Source organism: Giraffa tippelskirchi, chromosome 7 (assembly GCF_054371585.1).
Source record: "Giraffa tippelskirchi isolate mGirTip1 chromosome 7, T2T-mGirTip1v1.2.pri, whole genome shotgun sequence".
NCBI classification, from domain to species: domain Eukaryota; kingdom Metazoa; phylum Chordata; class Mammalia; order Artiodactyla; family Giraffidae; genus Giraffa; species Giraffa tippelskirchi.
Genome location: NC_137281.1, coordinates 83474925 through 83492533, shown reverse-complemented (window position 1 = coordinate 83492533; position 17609 = coordinate 83474925).

The window sequence follows — 17609 nt, the reverse complement described above, 5'->3', positions numbered from 1 at the left end:
CCTTACTCAACAAAAAGCAGGCTGATAAAGCCACCACCTTGTTGGCAGGCCCATCACTATGTTGGAAGGAAAATGAAATGTTTTCCAACCTGGAATGAGGGATTCGTTCCTCTCACACTGCATTGGTCAGACTGTTCCCATGGCCCCACTCCATCACAAGGGGCTGAGGAAGTGAAATTCTTCTCGGTACTCAGAAAGAGGAGAGCCAGAAGTATATGATGACAGCTCTAATGACTACCATGAATATGGATTTGAAACATGGTACAAGAAGACTCTTGAGAGTCCCTTGGACTGCAAGGAGATCAAACCAGCTAATCTGAAACGAAATCAGCCCTGAATATTCATTGAAAGGACTGATGCTAAAGCTGAAGATCCAATCATTTGCCCACCTGATGCGAAGAACCGTTTCATTGGAAAAGACCCTGATGCTGGGGAAGATTGAGGGCAGGAGGAGAAGGGAGCAACAGAGAATGAGACAGTTAGCATCATGGACTCAATGGACATGAATCCGAGCAAACTCCAGGAGAGAGTGAAGGGTGGGGGGAACCTGGCGTGATATAGTCCATGGGGTCTCAAAGAGTCGGACATGACTTAGGTGCTGAACAATAACAACAAGAATGATCTCCCTCCTAGGGTTGTTGGAGAGTTAAATGTGATCCAGCTTGTAAGGAGCTTAGCACAGAGCCTGGCACGTGGCCAGTGCTCAGCCAGTGTTAACTACTCAGTAGGTTCTCAATACATGCTAACTGGAGGTTCCAGCGGAACCGTATGTAGTCACTTAGAACTGGATCTCTTTCTGGATCTCTATAAGTTGTGGTGACCAGAGAAAGCCTTCAAAGAAAAAGCAACAGTCGAATCCAGTTTAGGGGATGCTACAATGTCAAGAGACGACACTCCGAGAGGAGGAGAGGCATGAACAAAGGTAGTGAGGCTGGGAAGTAAGATGTATACGGAGAAGGCTGAGATGAACTTCATGGGAGTAGAGTTTTGCAGGGAGAGTCCTATATTCAACAGGGGTGTCCCCTCAAAGAATAAGAAAGGGGGCCTCATTCTGAAGCCTGTGTTAACAGCAACACTTCGCAAATCAGGAACATTCCTTTGATGTGTCCCACATCTCATTCTTGGCTTGGAAACTGTCTCGGGGGAATAAGGTTGGGCCTAGATTATCAGAAACCTTGATCTGAAACCCAAATCCCAACTGAGAACCTAGGCCTCCTACCTCCTAGTCCAGCGGCCTCTCCCCAGCCCCACACCGTGGCTGACCTGGTTTTTTTTTTTCTCCTTGTTGCCAAAGGCTCCATTTCTGGGTGATCACATTTGCCCCCCAGGGGAAAGTCTTTCTCTTATATTTGCATTGGGAACTGCTCAAAGTCCCACCAAGGCCTTGGAACAATGCCATCCACATCCTCTCACACTGGCCCAATTGTTCATAGCAAATGCCTCCCTTTTGAACTCTGGACCTTCTGGAGGAAACAGTTTCAATAGGAATAACTCTGAATTCTCCTAGGCCTTGGCATCTGGGCGTCTGGAATAGAGCTTCCAGGATATATGGCTCTTTTGAAGGAAACAAATTCAATCGGTGATTGTGTTCCCATTAATATGCCTAAGGAGTGATTCTGAACTCTTGCCAGGACATTTTTTTTTTCATTCAACAAACACGTATTGATCTCCTACTGTGCACTCAGCAGTGAGCTGAGTGTGGGGGCAGAAAGGTGGGGAAAGTGGACACTTTGAAAAATGACTTTGACCCAGTATCGTAAGGAGCATAAAGGAGAATAATAGAGGAAGGCACAAAAAGCTATGGGAAGCCCTGCAAAGGGGTGGTTAACTATACCTGCAAGACAGGAAGGCTCGGAAAGGGGAAACCAGGGCTACCAGGCACTGCAGAAAATGGACCTGCAGAAACTTGGCGGGGGGGGGTCCTACACTTACTCCCCAACATTTCTGGGCAAGTTTAGAATGCACACAATTCAAAAAGATTCCAGTGAACAGACATTTTATCATGGATGGGTTACTTGCCAGGCACAGAGCTAGATGACAGAGGAATCTAGAGAGAAACAAGGCAAAGCCCTGCCCCTGGATTGCTGAAGCTCCAACCGTGGAGATTCAGTGTAAAAAAATTTTTTTTTATTAATTAATTTATTTTTGGCTGAGTCTCCACTGTTGCGGGTAAGCTTTCTCTAATTACGGCAAGTGGGATCTGCTCTCTAGTTGTGGTGCACGGGCTTCCCACTGTGGTGGCTTCTCTTTTGCAGAGCATGGGCCCTAGGGCATATGGGCTTTCAGTAGCTGTGGTTCACAGGCTCAGTAGCCTCACAGCACATGAGATCTTAGCTCCCAGACCAGGGATCGAACCCATGTCCTCTGTGCTGGCAGGCAGATTCTTAACCGCTGGAATGCCAAGGAAGTCCTGGAAATTCAGTTTGGATGCAGGTGACTCTAACACACTGCCCAAGGATTCAATGACTTAGAAAACCCTACTATAATCCTTCCAAAGTGGAAAGGGCTAATAGTCTCAGGGACTTGTAGACACCAGGGCAGGCTTCCTAGAGGAGGTGGCAGGACTGAGGTTTTAGAAAGATGAAGTGGTAGGGAAGAGGGAGGAAGGAGGAGAGGCCTGTGGCACAAATAGGCAGGGTGACCCCTAAGCCACGTCATAGGCACAAACCACAAACACGTGTCCCAGCTGAAGCAAGTGTCTGTCCAACGCAGTGGAGGTAAAGCCAGGGTGGTGGGGTGAGGTTTGACATAATCCTGCTGGCCTGACACCACCAAAGTTATCACCACTGAAGACTTTTTGTTCAGCTTTCTCAAAGGATCCTATCTTTAGGAGGCCTGCCCTGTTGAATACATCCCTGCTATTAAAATAGTAACCTGGATGTTTTCCCACAGTATAACCAATGTAGGTTCAGTTGAGATTACATAGCGAAAGGAAAAAGAAAATTTTTCTGAACATCTCACTCTAGAGCTCTAGACTCCTCAATGGCTCCCTACTGCTCTCAGGACAAAGTTCAACATGCAAAGTCATTGGCTTCCCGGTCCCTCACCTCTCTACAGGGTTTTACCAGATGACCTGTGGTTCTTCAGACCTGATATTTCCCCCTCAGACTTCTGAGTATGCTGCTGTTCTACACAGAAGCCTCTGATTCTTGCCCACTTCCCTATCTTCTGGCTTTTCAAACCCTAATGCTTCCTCCAGGCAGAGTCATCTGACCCCACATAAAGGTTAGCTGCTGAGTTCCGATCACACAGTGTGGGCATGCTCCATGGGCTTGTGTGTCTTGGGAGGCTGTGAACCCCTGCAGGCAGGGATTTCATATACAAACCCCTTAGTGGCCAGCACCATGGAAGACGGTAGTGTTCATCAGAGGTTGAGTAATGAGCAAGCCATCCAGTGAGTGAATCTGATGTGCCATTTCAGGTTAACCCATAGAGCAACATCACAGGAAAAAGGACCATTCATACCCATCAAACTTTTTGAAGGAATGGAAAGTACCTACAGAATACCCACATAACCACCTCCACAACTATAAGACCAGGGACTCCTGGCACAGGCCCTGGGGAGCTGGTGGGGATTTTGATCAAGGGAGGGGCATGCTTTTTCCAGCCACAGTTGTTATCTGTCTGGAAGCCCCTCTGTACTCCTCCCCTGCACCCTCTCCCCTATGTCAAGAGGGCTGGGCAAGTGGTAGCAGCACTCCCATGGGTGTCTTTCTTGGTCTTCTTTCAATACGCTTTCACCCTCTGACCCCAGACAGGAAGCAGGATCAGTGTTTCTGAGTCCTCGTGAAATGATGTCCTTCTGATCCCTCACCTTCCAAACCCCATCTCTTATCGTCACCAACAATGACACTGGGGCCCAGACACACCTCACATATAGTCCCCACTTTTGTGGGTTTGGAGAGAAGGCGGGAAGGATAAATCCATCATTAAATAACTTCCATGGGAACCCTAAGTAGGGTGAGCAAGAAGGGGACAGGGGTCCCTGGCACAGAAATGCAGAGGGCACCAGAATGCTAAGAAATGATTTTTTCCAGACTGCACACATCTCTCAGCCCTCCTGTCTCACCCTGTGCATATCCATGGAGAGGATGCAGAGGTGACCAGGTGACTGGGGCAGCCTCACTCTCTGTCCCACTGCGGCTACCACCTGTCGGTACATTCATGCTTTGCACCCCTCATCCCACACTGTCCATGAGGAGAGAACTCTGGCCATCACTTACCCTGCACTGAGCTGCTTGGTGCTCACATACAGCCTGCAGAGCCTCACTCAGCTGCCCCGAGAGGTGGGGCTGATTCCCCACTTGAGCTGGAATATTGTGTCCAGCAGAGTGGAGCAGCTGTGTGAGCCCAGGTCTGGGAGACCCTGAAGCCAGGGCTACAGTACCAGCTGTCTGGTTTGGCCTTCACAGCAGCCTGCTTGAGGAGGCCAAGCAGATGGGGGCATCCTCACCTGGCAACTCCTAGGTAGAGCTCTCCATTGCTGTGAATGTCAAGGGCCCCCACTTCTTCTTTGACTAACTTTGTGAGGCCCCATGGGGGTCTTGGCCAGAATAGAGCCCTTGGTCATGGGGATAAGGCAAAGGAGCCCTCCCCTCCTATGTAGACCCTCAACTCAGCTCTCTGTACCACTCATCTTCCCCCACCCCACCCCACCAATAGTCCCATTCATTCACTCATTCACTCTCATAGTGAGCACCACCCTCGCTCAGAGGGATAGCAATCCAACAGCTTGAAACAGGCTTTATTATTATCCCCATTTCACAGAGAAGAAAACAGAGGCTTGGAGACTTTAATGATCCAGGTCTGCAGTTGGTGGGGGCTGGGACTCCAACTCAGGGCTGCCTGGCTCTGAAGCCTCTTGCTGCTACATTCCTGCGGAGGACTCTGCCCCTGCCCCCACCCTCAGTTATGCTGCTGTCCTAAGAGGAGAGGAGGAGCCTGAGAGCTGGGAATCCATGAACAGAAGATTCCAGAAGTCAGGGCTCCTTCTTGTCCTCCTCAGCTGTTTGCTTAGGGAAGTCCCTCAACCTCCTCTGGGTTTCCCTCCAGGCCCAAGAACACTTCTGTCTGTCACAGGGGCGGGCAGGCAAGAGAGGACTAATTAACAGTCTGCAGGGGGGAGGGGGGAGGGGTAGGAGGAAGAGGGTGTGGCTTTGAAGCTGAAAGGTAGCCTTCCAGGGGCAACCTGTTATCCTTTAGCTTCAGAGGCGGAATAAGGAAATTCCAGGTTCCAAATGGAGAGTAAAAATCTTTTAACAAGGTGATAAAAGGAGGCCAGGGTGAGCATGAGGGGCGGGTCCCTCGCACCTCCACTGCGCAGACCCTAGCTGCCTTGAGCTAAAAGTGTGTGACCTGGGTCAGCCTCAGGCTGGGAGGCCTTTTTCATCACCGCAGGCAGCTGTCCGTGCTAGCAACCTGAGAGCTGGAGGAAGGGAGAAGCAGGCCTCCCCCAGGGGCCCCTGGCTTGGGGTTGGGGTGGAGGGCCAGGATCTGAGGATGCTCAGAGTAGGAGGGAGCAGTGCAGGTTTCTGGGCCTCACTCTGTGGACCCTGCCCTAAGGTTTGCTTTATGAACTGCAGGATCTCCACCCCACTCCACATACCTGGGCCCTGAGGGTGACTGGCCTCGTGGAGCCCCATGCCCAGCACAGCACAAGTCATCAATAACTGTTGACTCTAAGGGCCTTTCTGGTGCTGACTCACTAGGGTTCTCATTTAGGTATTCTGTGGGCCCCAGGTAACCAGGCTGTACCCTCCAGTCATTCCCTGACTGGGAAAGCCCTGGGGGCAGCTCTGAAGGAAGCTCCCGCAGAAGCAGGACCTCTCTAGTGGGTTCCCTGAAGGCAGGGGTGGGCCCCACTCTGCTCTGGACCCCCAGTGCCTGCCACAGGGGTGAAGCCACACTCCAACATAAAGTCTTGGTGTTTGCAATCCAGTAAACATGAAATTGAACTTGTGGAGTTACTAGATAGAAGAGATTTTGGAGAAGTCTCACCAAAAATTAAAACTTGATTCCATTTCCATATCTGAATCAATTACTTAACCTCTCTGTGCCTCAGTTTCCTCATCTGTAAAATAGGGAGAGTGACAGGATCTACCCCATAAACTTGTTCCTAAGTGATACGAGTTAATTCCTATAGAGCTGAGAACAACATCTGACATATAGAAAGTATTTTGTCATTTATTATTACTTTTATTATTAATTATTAATTACTATCATCATTAGTTACATAGTTATTGTTCTCTTCACCTGCTTGCTGCCTCCTAGAATTCCTTTAACCCTTTTACCACACAAAGGGGGCAGACTGGGATGGCAGATGAATTTAGACAGATACTGTGACTTAAAAGTAAGCCCTAGCAGCACAACAGCACATTGCTAGTGTTCAGAACTCCCCATCAGTTTTACATGCGATCCTTAAAACAAACCTGAAATCCAAAAACACAAGTACTGTTCTCCCCGTTTACAGATGAGGACACTGAATTACAAAGAACAAGGGAGTTGTCTAGGTGACCCCACTGGGCAAGTCAGAGCATAGACTGGAACATGGATGAGAAATCATTTGTGCAGTTGAGACATGTGTGCTGAGCACGGGTGGGCCAGGCTCTAAGACACGAGAGAGACCTGTTCTTCTAGAGCTAACACCTCTTAAACAATGAGCCAGGAAAAGGTGAGTAAATGAATAAAGATCACAGCTTGTAGTAAAGGCTATGAAGAAAATAAGAAGGATGCTATGGTCAAAACTAAAGAGGAGGGGGGACTTCCCTGGTGGCCCAGTGGTTAAGACTCTGCACACCCAATGCAGGGGACCTGGGTTTGATCCCAGAAACTAGATCCCACGTGCTACAACTGAGAATTTGTATTCTACAACTAAAGATCTTGGAAGTCACAACTAAAACCTGGAGCAGCTGAGTAAATAAATAAATATTAAAAAAAATAAAATAAAAACACCTAAAAACTAAAGAGGAGGTTGCTCCGAGAAGACTTCTCTAAGATCTGGGCTGAGTCCTGAAAGATAACAGGTGATAGAAAGCCAGTCAGTGCCTTTCCATTGCTCCCAGTTGCCTTATGTCTTAATTCTCACTAAAGTATAATAATTGATTGACTGTGGAACCCAGACTGGAAGCAAGATGTGTAAATAGAAGGCCAGAGGAAATCTGAGGGCAGTGTGGAGGCCCTGGAAGCAGAAAGGAAGAATGATGTAGAGAAGGAGAGGGTTTGAAAAGGCTGAGGTACCTTGCAGAGGTAAGGATGTGAGTTGCAACTTTTAAGGGCTTTGCTAAAACCAGAAAGACAGGCTTGGGGGCTCTGGGAGAAGCTCTCATTGATGAGAAGGAAGCCCTCTGAGCCCTCCCAGAGACAGCTGGCAGTTTGAAGCTATCAAGGGAGAAAAATGGAAATGACCTGTTCCTGGGAAGCTGGTTGCAGGAAGAAGACATCATTCCTAAGGAGAGCGGGGGTGGGGGAGTGCAGGCTATAATGCAGGTCCTTCCCTTCTCACAGTTGTCCTGACTTAGCTGGTCCCATGCGCCACTCCACATCCTTAAAGTGTCCCTGCTATGCATGCCACACTTAGTTGGGAAGCAGAGAAGGCCTGTTCTGGGAAAGTCCCATTTGTACTGAGACCTGAGGTATGAAAGGGGAGGGGAGCTCGTTTCTGGCAAAAGATGAAGTATGTGTAGCATGTGCTAGAAATTTAATTATTGATTAATAATAGTAATAGTAATAATAATAACTGGAGGGGGGCTGTTGACTGGCGGTGTTTGCTGATTTTCGTGGTGTAAACATTCTTCTCACAGCAAGAGGTGGACAATCACAAGCCAGGGGGAGCTAGCTGCAGCCCCTGACTGGTGTGTGTGGTCTCAGGCAGGTAGGCAGGTACTTGGCTGGTTGAAAGAAGGGGTGCCCAACTGGGGAACCCAAGGATGTTGCTGGCCTCGGAGGGGGTGTGGGTGTTGGCCAACAAGTAGTTTGTATAGACTGTGACTGCAGGTCTCTGCATCATGTTCCCGTCCCCCTCAGAGCTGTGCCTGGGCCCGCAGTTCCTGGAGTTAAGTGAAAAAAGAGAGGTAATTCATTAGCTCCTCAGAGGACCTTTTCATCATGTAGGAGGGGCCAGCACTCTGTAGCCATGGGTGGGATGCCCCTGGAAGTGCCTCTGCCCTCTTGTCGCTGATAAGACCCAGATGGTGGGTTCAACATCCCTTCTGCCTGAGGAGGTCCAGCCAGACAGCTAGGCTTCAAAGGGGGGCACACAAGGTGGAGAGGTGAGATGCCATTTGTGCCTCTCCAAAGGCTAGTCCCAAGAGCTCTTAGATTATGGGGCATCTCTCCATTCTCATTCCCCCCCCAAAAAAATAATTATTTATTTATTTGACTGTGCTGCATTTTAGTTGTGGCATGCAAACTCTTACTTGCAGCATGTGGGATCTAGTTCCCTAACTAGGGATCAAACCTGGGCCCCCTGCATTGACAGCACCAAATCTTAGCCACTGGACCACCAGGGAAGTCCCTCCATTCCCATTTTAAAGGCTAGAGCAGGGCAGAGAAGGACCAAGTGATGACGGTAGGTAGAGAGCTGCCCAGGCTTCAGGCATCCAGGGGAATCAACCACTCACAGGAAGGAGGAGCGGGAGGCTTGAAAAGGGCAGGACTAGGTGACAGGGCCTTGAGATCGGGGGACCTTCACTTCCAACCCAACCCATCACCCTGGACAAGGCACCAGCGCCTAGACCACCTAATTTTCCCAGTTTGAACCTGCTCTAAAAATCCTCTGTGCTCCACCTATTGAAACCTCCTTGTCCCTGGCAATCACTGAGCTTTCTACTGTCTCCTTTTTTGCCTTTTCCTGGAACGTCATATAGTTGGAAACATATAGTATGTAGCCTCTTCAGACTGGCCTCTGTCACTCAGTGATCAGCTGTAAGTTTCCTCTATGTCTTTTCCTGGCTTAATAGCTCATTTCTTTTTAGTGCCGAAAAATATCTCATTGTTTGGATGTATGGGAGTCTCTTTATCCTTTTACTTACTGAAGGACATCTTGGTTGCTTCCAAGTTTTGGCAATTGTGAATAAGGCTGCTACAAACATCCACGTGAAGGTGTTTGTATGGCATACATTTTCATCTCATTTGAGTAAATAACGTGGAGAGCAACTGCTGGATTGTATGGTAAGAATATGTTTGGTTTTCCAAACTAAATTGTTTTCTATAGTGGCTATGCCATTTTACATTCCCACCAGCAATGAATGAGGATTCCTGTTCTTCCTTATTCTCGCCAGCATTTGTTGTCATCAGTGTTTACTATTTGGCCATTCTTAATAGGTAGATAGTGTTCTTATTGATGTTTTAATTTGCATTTCCCTATGATGCAGAGTATCTTTTTATATGCTTACTTGCAATTTGAATATCTTCTTTAGTGAAATGTCTGTTCAGACCTCTTGTCCATTTTTTAATTGGGTTGATAATTGTCTTATTGTTGACTTTTAAGAATTCTTTGTATATTTTGGATACCACTCCTTTATCAGATATGTCTTTTGCAAATATTTTCTCCCACTCTGTGGCTTGTCTTCTTGTTTTGCTGATGAGTTAATTTTTTCATTATTAAAATAATTACTGTCTATGCAGCAAATTGATCATGAAAATCAAGAGAAAAAATATTCTTCATTCCATTCCTCTAAGGATATTATTAATAATGATGATATTCACAAGTGTTCTCATCTTTGGAACACTTCCAGTGTTCCAGGTGCTGACAATCATCTCACGTGATCCCATCCCAGACCTTGCAGAGCAGATATTATTATGCCCGTTTTACAGATTCTAAAGAGGAGGCTCAGAGACATCCAGCGGCTAGATCCATACTACTAAGAAGTGGAACCAGTATTCAAACCTAGCACCATCTGTGTCAGAGTCCTTGTTCCAAACTGGGCAATTTTAGATGGTACTGTTTTCATCTTGAACCTCCCTTAGAGGCCTAAATATAGTTCATGTCTCTCCTACCCCAGATCCTCTTAATTTTTATCACCTATTTTTAATGTTAGGATCTCCCTGAGAGATAGACATCCTTACCGAAGAACAGATTGAAACCGAGAGGTTAAGTGGCTTGCTCAAAGTCACACAGCTAGCCAGTGTGTGAACTTGGATAAGCCACTTTCCAAGAATTCACACCCTGTGTTGTCAGATTCCAACTCTTCCCTCTACTTGGAGTGACCCCAGAAAAATCACCCTGGGGCCAGATTGCTGCTATAACTGCTAGCTTGCTTTCCCCCTCCCCCCACCCATCCTTCTGTGACTTCTAGAGGGATCATCCTGCTTTCCACCTCTGCAGCCTCGCCCATGACCTTTACACCTGACCTCCCCTGAGCCAGACCACCGGCATCTACTCTTTCTTGAGCCTCCAGGACTTAGTCCACACTACTCTTCTGCCTGGTGCACCTTCCCTCCTCCTTTACCGCCAACTCCACCTGAGCCTGGAAGAGGCAGAGATGATAGTGGAGGGTGTCCTTGGAGGGTGACACCATCATGATTCCCCAAGGGAGCTGTTCACGGGAAAGATTTGGGGTAGAAGCCCTTCCCCCAGGCCCTGTCTTCAGGGGCAGCTAAGCAAGCAGCCCACAGGAGATGGGAGATTCCAGGTCTGCCTCTTTCCCAGGTGGGCTGGTGATGCTGGGGCCTCCCCATTAGTGGAAAGCACCCCCAGACCCCCTCCCCTGGCCTGTATGGGCCCCAATTCCAGTTCCTCTTGTTGTTACCATTTGTGGCACAATGATGGTAGCTTCCTACTGCACGCCCGGAGGCTGACCTCCGGGTCACCCAGCCCCAGCATTCCAGTTAAAGAGGAAGGGGGCAGAACGGGAAGTGGGACTTCTGCCCTAGCAACCCCACACTCTACTGGGAACCGGCAGGCGTGGGGGTGGGGAGAGACAGCAGAAGAAGGTATTTCTCTCAGTGTTATTGAAAGCCGTTAGACATCTCCAAATGACCCCCTCCTTGATATTTTTGTAAAATCTCTGCCTTGCTGCATTTCATTCAGCATTTAATGAGCTCCTACTATGTGCCTGCCCATGGAGTAGGTGTCTTTAGCATCTAAGATCATAAGTCCAGCCTTTAATGGAAATGGCACTGGCATGCGAACAAGATGATCTGGGTAGCTGAGTCCAGTTCTGTAATTATTAGCTAGCAGTCACAGGCACACCAGGAAACCTTCCAGGCCTCTACTGCATCATCTTTAGAAAGGGGACTGTGGTATCTAACCAAGGCAGCTGCAAGGGAGCAGGAATGTGAAAATAACCTTATATACTAGACATCACTGTACAAAGGTCAGGTGATGCTCACAGCCTAGGAGGGATAGAGACCCACATGCTCAGCTAAACATAGGCAGGGCATCCTAAGGTGAGGGCACCAGACACAATTTATGGATGCTATGGAGCCCTAAGGGAGTGATTCATCCCGACCAAGGGAGAGGGGGCCTTAAAGAGTGATGGAGTTCCATGAGCTCAAACAGAGAAGAAAGGGCATTTAGGTAGAGGGAACACATGGGTAGAGGCTAGAGGTGTGATCTACACCAGTGGTCCCCAACACTTTTGGCACCAGGGACTGGTTTCATGGAAGATAATTTTTCCACAGATGGAAGTGAGGGGACGGTTCGGGATGACTCAAGTGCAGTACAGTTATTGTGCACTTTATTTCTATTATTATTACATCAGTTCCAACTCAGATCAGCAGGTCTTAGATCCCGGAGGTTGGGGACCCCTGATCTACACTACCTATGGCTATGGAGAGCTATGGGAGGGTTTTGAGCAGGGGAAGGACAGACCAGATTTATCTTTTAATTTTTTTGGAGGATAATTACAATATCGTGGGTTTTTTTGTTTGTTTGTTTTTTTGCCATATATCAATATGAATCAGCCATAGGCACACTTGTGTCCCCTCCAGCCAGATACCTCCTCCACCTCCCTCCCCACCCCACCCCTCGAGGTTGTCACACAGCACCAGCTTCTGTGCTCTCCATCATATATCAAACTCCCACTGGCTATCTGTCTTAGAGGTCACATTGGCTCCTAGAGAGGGACAGAGTGAAGTCACTGTGGTTCAGTTGAGCGAGTCAGAGGCTTGAGCCAGCCACAACCTCCAGAGGAGAGGGGAAGCCAGCCGAGGTTCCCCCGCCAGATGGAAGTGGGAAGCCTGGGTCGGGCTGAGCCAGCTGCCTGTCCTCAGCCCCTCCCCCAAGCCTACCCCCACCCCCTGGGAGCCTGGAGACCTGTTTGTTTTCCTTGTAAAGAGGGGAGCCCTGCCCTTTGTGAGATTTCTGCTTAGGAAGGAGCAAGCCGTCTACTTGTGCTGCTGCCTGGATTTCCAGCTATTGACACAGACTCTGACAATGAAAGCAAAGGCCAAGAGAGGCTGAGACGGGGTGGCTGATTAAAATGTTCTTCCCGGGTTGTTCAGCTCTGCCCTGGGAAGGCTCGCTGGAAAACCCGGGGAGGAACCATTTCCTCCAGAGCTGCAGGCCCAGTGAGAGTGGGGCTTCGAAAATGACCGAGGCGTTTCTGCCCCGCCACCCCAGCCCACTCCAGTGGCTCCAGCTCCCAAGTCCACTGTTTTTGTGGTTTCACCCTCAGGTGACTGTAATTCTTTTCAGGCTCAGTATTGTTTCTAAAATGGGGCAATGAGAGTACCACTTCACAGGCTTTGTTATAGGTCAGATTCACCCAAGAAAGGACTCAGATGGAGCAGGGTTGTCAGATAAATAAGGATGCTCAGTTAAATTTGATTTTCAGATAAATGAAGGATTTTGTTTAGTATAAGTTTGTCCTGTGCAACACTGTGGATATACTTATACTAAAAAAAAATTATTTGTTTAACCAAAATTCAAATGTCAGTGAGTATCCTATGTTTTTACTCGCTGCCTCCCACAGGTATAAAATGGAGAATGTTCAAGGGGGTTACTGAAGGGTGATACCTAAGCAAGGGGAGCAAGAAGGGCCAGAGGGAGAAGCTGCAGGGCTGGGACAACTTCACACAGTGGTCTCAGTCGACCTGCAGGGACGCTCGGGAGCTGGAGCTGGGTGGCCTTTCAGAGTTGTCCAAGCTGAGACTAGGGTACTGGGTTTTATATTCCTATAGCCCACCCACATTGGATTCTGGCTTTTCCTGGTAGGGTGGGGCCTGATGGGGTGTGAGCTTGGGCAAAGGGGTTGTCCTCTGCTGAAGGCAGTTCTGGGAGTTCCCCAAACTCCCTATAGCTAAGGCATGGGGCTTTTGTCCCAGGGGAGTCTGGGCCATGGCCCACCCTGCAACCATGACCCAGTGGTTATACAGTTTGATGAGATGATTTCCAGCTTAGCATGGACCTGACACCTACTAGTCAATGATTTTAGCATCTCCCAAATAAAAGCCAGGTCACGTGGCCTGGCCTTCAAGGCTATCAATTATTCAGCTGCAAGTTACACGCTCTTCCAATTCCCCTCGGCTTCTTTCTGAGAACCCTTTCCAAAGTCAGTCCTGTTGATTTACCATGGGGGAGGGAGACTCTGTTCACAGTGTCCCCTCTGTGTTGATAACCAGATCCGCTCTAGCCTTCCATTCTGCAGATCTCAACCAATAGCGTAACACTAGTCTCAAGAATCTGTCTCCTGCATAGTGGCCTGGTTATAGTTATGGGGGCTTCAGTCTTCCTCTGTTTGGCTCTAGCCTCATTCTCATCTTGGTTAGGAGTTATGATGTATGTGCTCAGTCGCTCAGTTATGTCCGATTCTCTGTGACCCTATGGACTGTAGCCTGCCAGGCTCCTCTGTCTACGGGGATTCTCCAGGCAAGAATACTGTAGTAGGTTGCCAGGCTCTCCTCCAAGGGATCTTCCTGACCCAGGAATCAAACCCACATCTCTTTCATCTCGTGCGTTGGCAAGCAGGTTCTTTACCACTAGCACCACCTGGAAAGCCCTAGGAATTATGGGGCTGCCATTAATTGGGCTGGAGTGGTAATGCTCCTCATTGGCTAAAGGGGATCCCTGAATTGTAATTGTGAGGAACACCTGGCTCTAGTTCCTGGATTTGGTCTTTGTAGGGTAGGAGGCTGCAGGCAGGAGGGCAGGGACTACATCCATGTCTGGCTCTTGCTAGCTCTGGGTGAGCAAGTCCCCAACCCCATCTCACCCACCCACTCGCACACGTCCATTACCCACCGAAAACCCACCACCATGGCATTTTCCCTTTGCAAGGACTCCAGCGGCCCTCTGATTAACACTGACCTCCAGCATCTGGGCTTCTGAGTCCCCAGCTTCCCCTCTTTCCGTGTCTCCCACTAATGTGAGATGTATTTAAGTTCTGGGAGCAGAGAATCTAGCTCTAGTAGAAAAGCATCTAGGTTTGGATTTAGATCAAGAGGCTAAGGGGCCTGAAAATATTGAGACAAAGCAGTTGACATGCCCTCATTCATTCAGAATCACTAACAGTCATCAAAAGCTTGCCGCCAGCCAACGTCATTCCACTTAATTCTCACAGCCCCCTGTCAGGAAGGCACTGTTACTATCCCCATTCTACAGATGAGGAAACTGAGGCTTAGCAAAACAAGTGTCTTGCCCAAGGTTCAACAGCAAAAAAAGAAAAGAAGCAGCAGAAGAGTCAGAATTCCAACCCACATCTGTCTACCAATAGCACTTGGGCTCTGAATAGGAGAATGTACCCTCTGATAGGTTGCACAGATTCATCTGTGTATCTTCAGGCTTGGTGGCCCTGAGTCATTGTTATTTTCAGTATCATTATTCTTGTGAACAGGTAAACAGTAAGAAAAGATGAAACAACCCCAAAGCCCAAGTCAGGCTGTGACTGGCACAGTCAGGAGGCTGGCTGAAAGAAGCAGTGGGGTACCCACCAGAAGTCAGATGCAGGGAATAGAAGCCACTCTAGCTATGTGACAGACAGCATCCAGTGGAAGGAACTAGTATCTGAGACATCACTGAAGGGCTAGAGCAGAGAGGACTGGGACTGGACCTCTAGGAAGCACACCCACAACTCCACAGAACTTGTCTGCTAGGTGGCTATCTCTTTCAGCTATCGTAAAAACCACATAAGATTTATCATCTTAACAATTTTTAAGTGTGCAGTTTGATAGTGTTAACTAAATGTGCACATGGTTGTGCAACAGATCTCTAGAATTTTTTCGTCTTGCAAAACTGAAACTCAGTACCCACTTCCCCTCCCCCCACCTCCTGGCAACCACCATTCTACTTTCTGTTTCTACGAAATTGACTAGTTTACATACATCAGTTTAGTGGGATCATACAATATTTGTCTTTACGTGACTGGCTTACTCTGTTTAGCATTAATGTCAAGTTTTATCCATATTGTAGCACATGACAGTATTTCCTTCTTTCTTATAAGTGAGTAATATTCCATTGTGCATATATATCACATTCTGTTTATCCATTCATCCGTAGACACTTGGGTTGCTTCCACCTCTTGGCTATTGTGAATAATGCTGCAATAAACATAGGTGTGCAAATATCTTTTCAAGATCCTGTTTTCAATGGTTTTTAGATTATATACCCAGAAGTGGAATTGCTGGATCCTATGGCAATTCTATTTTTAATTTTTTGAAGAGCCTCCACACTATTTCCAATAGTGGCCATACCACTTAACAGTGTACAAGTGTTCAACTTTTGCCACATCATCACTAACACTTGCTTGTTTGTTTTTTTAAATACAACGGTCATCCTAATGAGGTTTAGGTGATATATTGTTGTGGTTTTGGTTTGCATTTCTCTAATGACTAATGATATTGAACATCTTTTCCTATGCTTGTTGGCCTTCTGTATATCTTCTTTGGAGAAATGCCTATTAAGTTCTCTGCCCATTTTTAAATCCAGTTATTTATTTTATTGTTGTTGTTTAGTTGTGCAAGTTGCTGGATAATCTTGATATTATCCCCTCATAAGATATATGATTTGCAGATATTTTCTGCCACTCCATAGGCTGCCTTTTTACTATGTTGATTGTTTCCTTTGACACACAGAAGTTTTAAGTTTGATATAGTCCCATTTGTCTATTTTTGTGTCTATTGCCTGTTCTTTTGGTGTCATATCCAATAAATCATTGCTAAATCCAACGTCATGAAGGTTTTCCCCCCAAGCTTTCCTCTAGGAGTCTTGTGGGGAGGGCTGCTTGGCACAGTCAGGAGGTTGGGAAATAGACAGCCACCTCTAGTATCTTTGACTTGGTGAATACCTGCTGTTACCTGCTGAGTCGGAGCTCAGAAATCTGTACCCCCACCCCCAACTTATTCTTGACATTTATGAAGCTAGTCTTAGATACTGGAACATGGGTGCAGAAAAAACCACCATCTCCACAAACACATCCCCAGTCAGAGATGATTGGGGTAGCGAGCGATGGTCTCTGCCTTACTGCTGCTTTCCAGTCTTGCTCAAGAGCATCTAATTGTGGAACTGTATTTTTGTTCACGGCCCTTGGATTGAAGGAGTCTAGAAGTGTGATGTTTAGCTGTCAGTCTCTGCAGTATAGAAAGGTGGCCAGTAAGGAAGTTGGAATGAATGATGAGCACTGGGCCAGGGAGGGCAGGGCGCACCAAGGTAATACAGTAGATGATATATTACAAAGTTCCAGGCCCTAGCTTAGCCAACAGTGGAGCATTAGTTTACTCTGACTTTCCAACTACAAAGGAATGGTGGGTTGATGAGGCAGGGTGGTCCTGGGTGGAGGAGTTCAGTGTTCACGGACACTAACTCTGCAGCTGGACAGGGCTGGTATGGAACCCCAGGTCTTCCATGCCTGAGCTGAGTGACTTGAACAGATCACTGGGTCTCCCTGGGATTCCCTTCCATCCTTTGTAAAAGGGCAGACGTTGGTGGTGGGGAAGGAGGTGGCCCAGAATTTCAGCCACAGAATTTGAGCCATCCAATCTGCTCTGAGGGTGTGAGTGTGGCCCTTAGCCTCCCAGAGTCTCCATGTCCTCTTAGGCCATTTTACAAATGCACATGGGAGGCCAAGTTAGCACTAAGGGCTCCTAGGTGCCTTCTGCTATGACGCATTGGCAATGCTCCTCCTAGGCTTCCAGAGCCCTTCCCACTAAGCTGGAAAAAATTCTGTAGTCACAGCTAAGAGTGTCTGGATAGATATCATGTAGTTTAGTGATGCTAAAACTTCTTTTTTAGCCCCAGAACCTCTTATTTATTTCCTCAAAGTATTTTGTAGAACCTAATGTATTAAACAGATAAAAATTGGAGCTCTTCCAATGGAAGTGGGGAAAGGGATCCCTGTCGCCACCCTCTTCACTTTCCCATCTTCTTCCCACCCCACTGACTTGCACATATCCCAGGACTACCCTAGAGCACAGTTAAAAACCCTGACTGGCTTATTCCAATCCCAGAAGGCCTAATTCTGAGCAAACTCACATTTACCAACTTGTATGGCAGTGAGCAAGCCACTTTCTCTCTTTGATCCTCAGTTTTTTCATCTGTCAAATGGGGCTATTTCCTTGCTCTACAAGTTGTATCTTGCCTACAAGTCCATATACATGACAGTACTGTAAGCTGAAAACACAGCTTTGGTTTTGTTTGTACCTTGCCTCTTCCTACAGATGTTTTGCAGGGGATC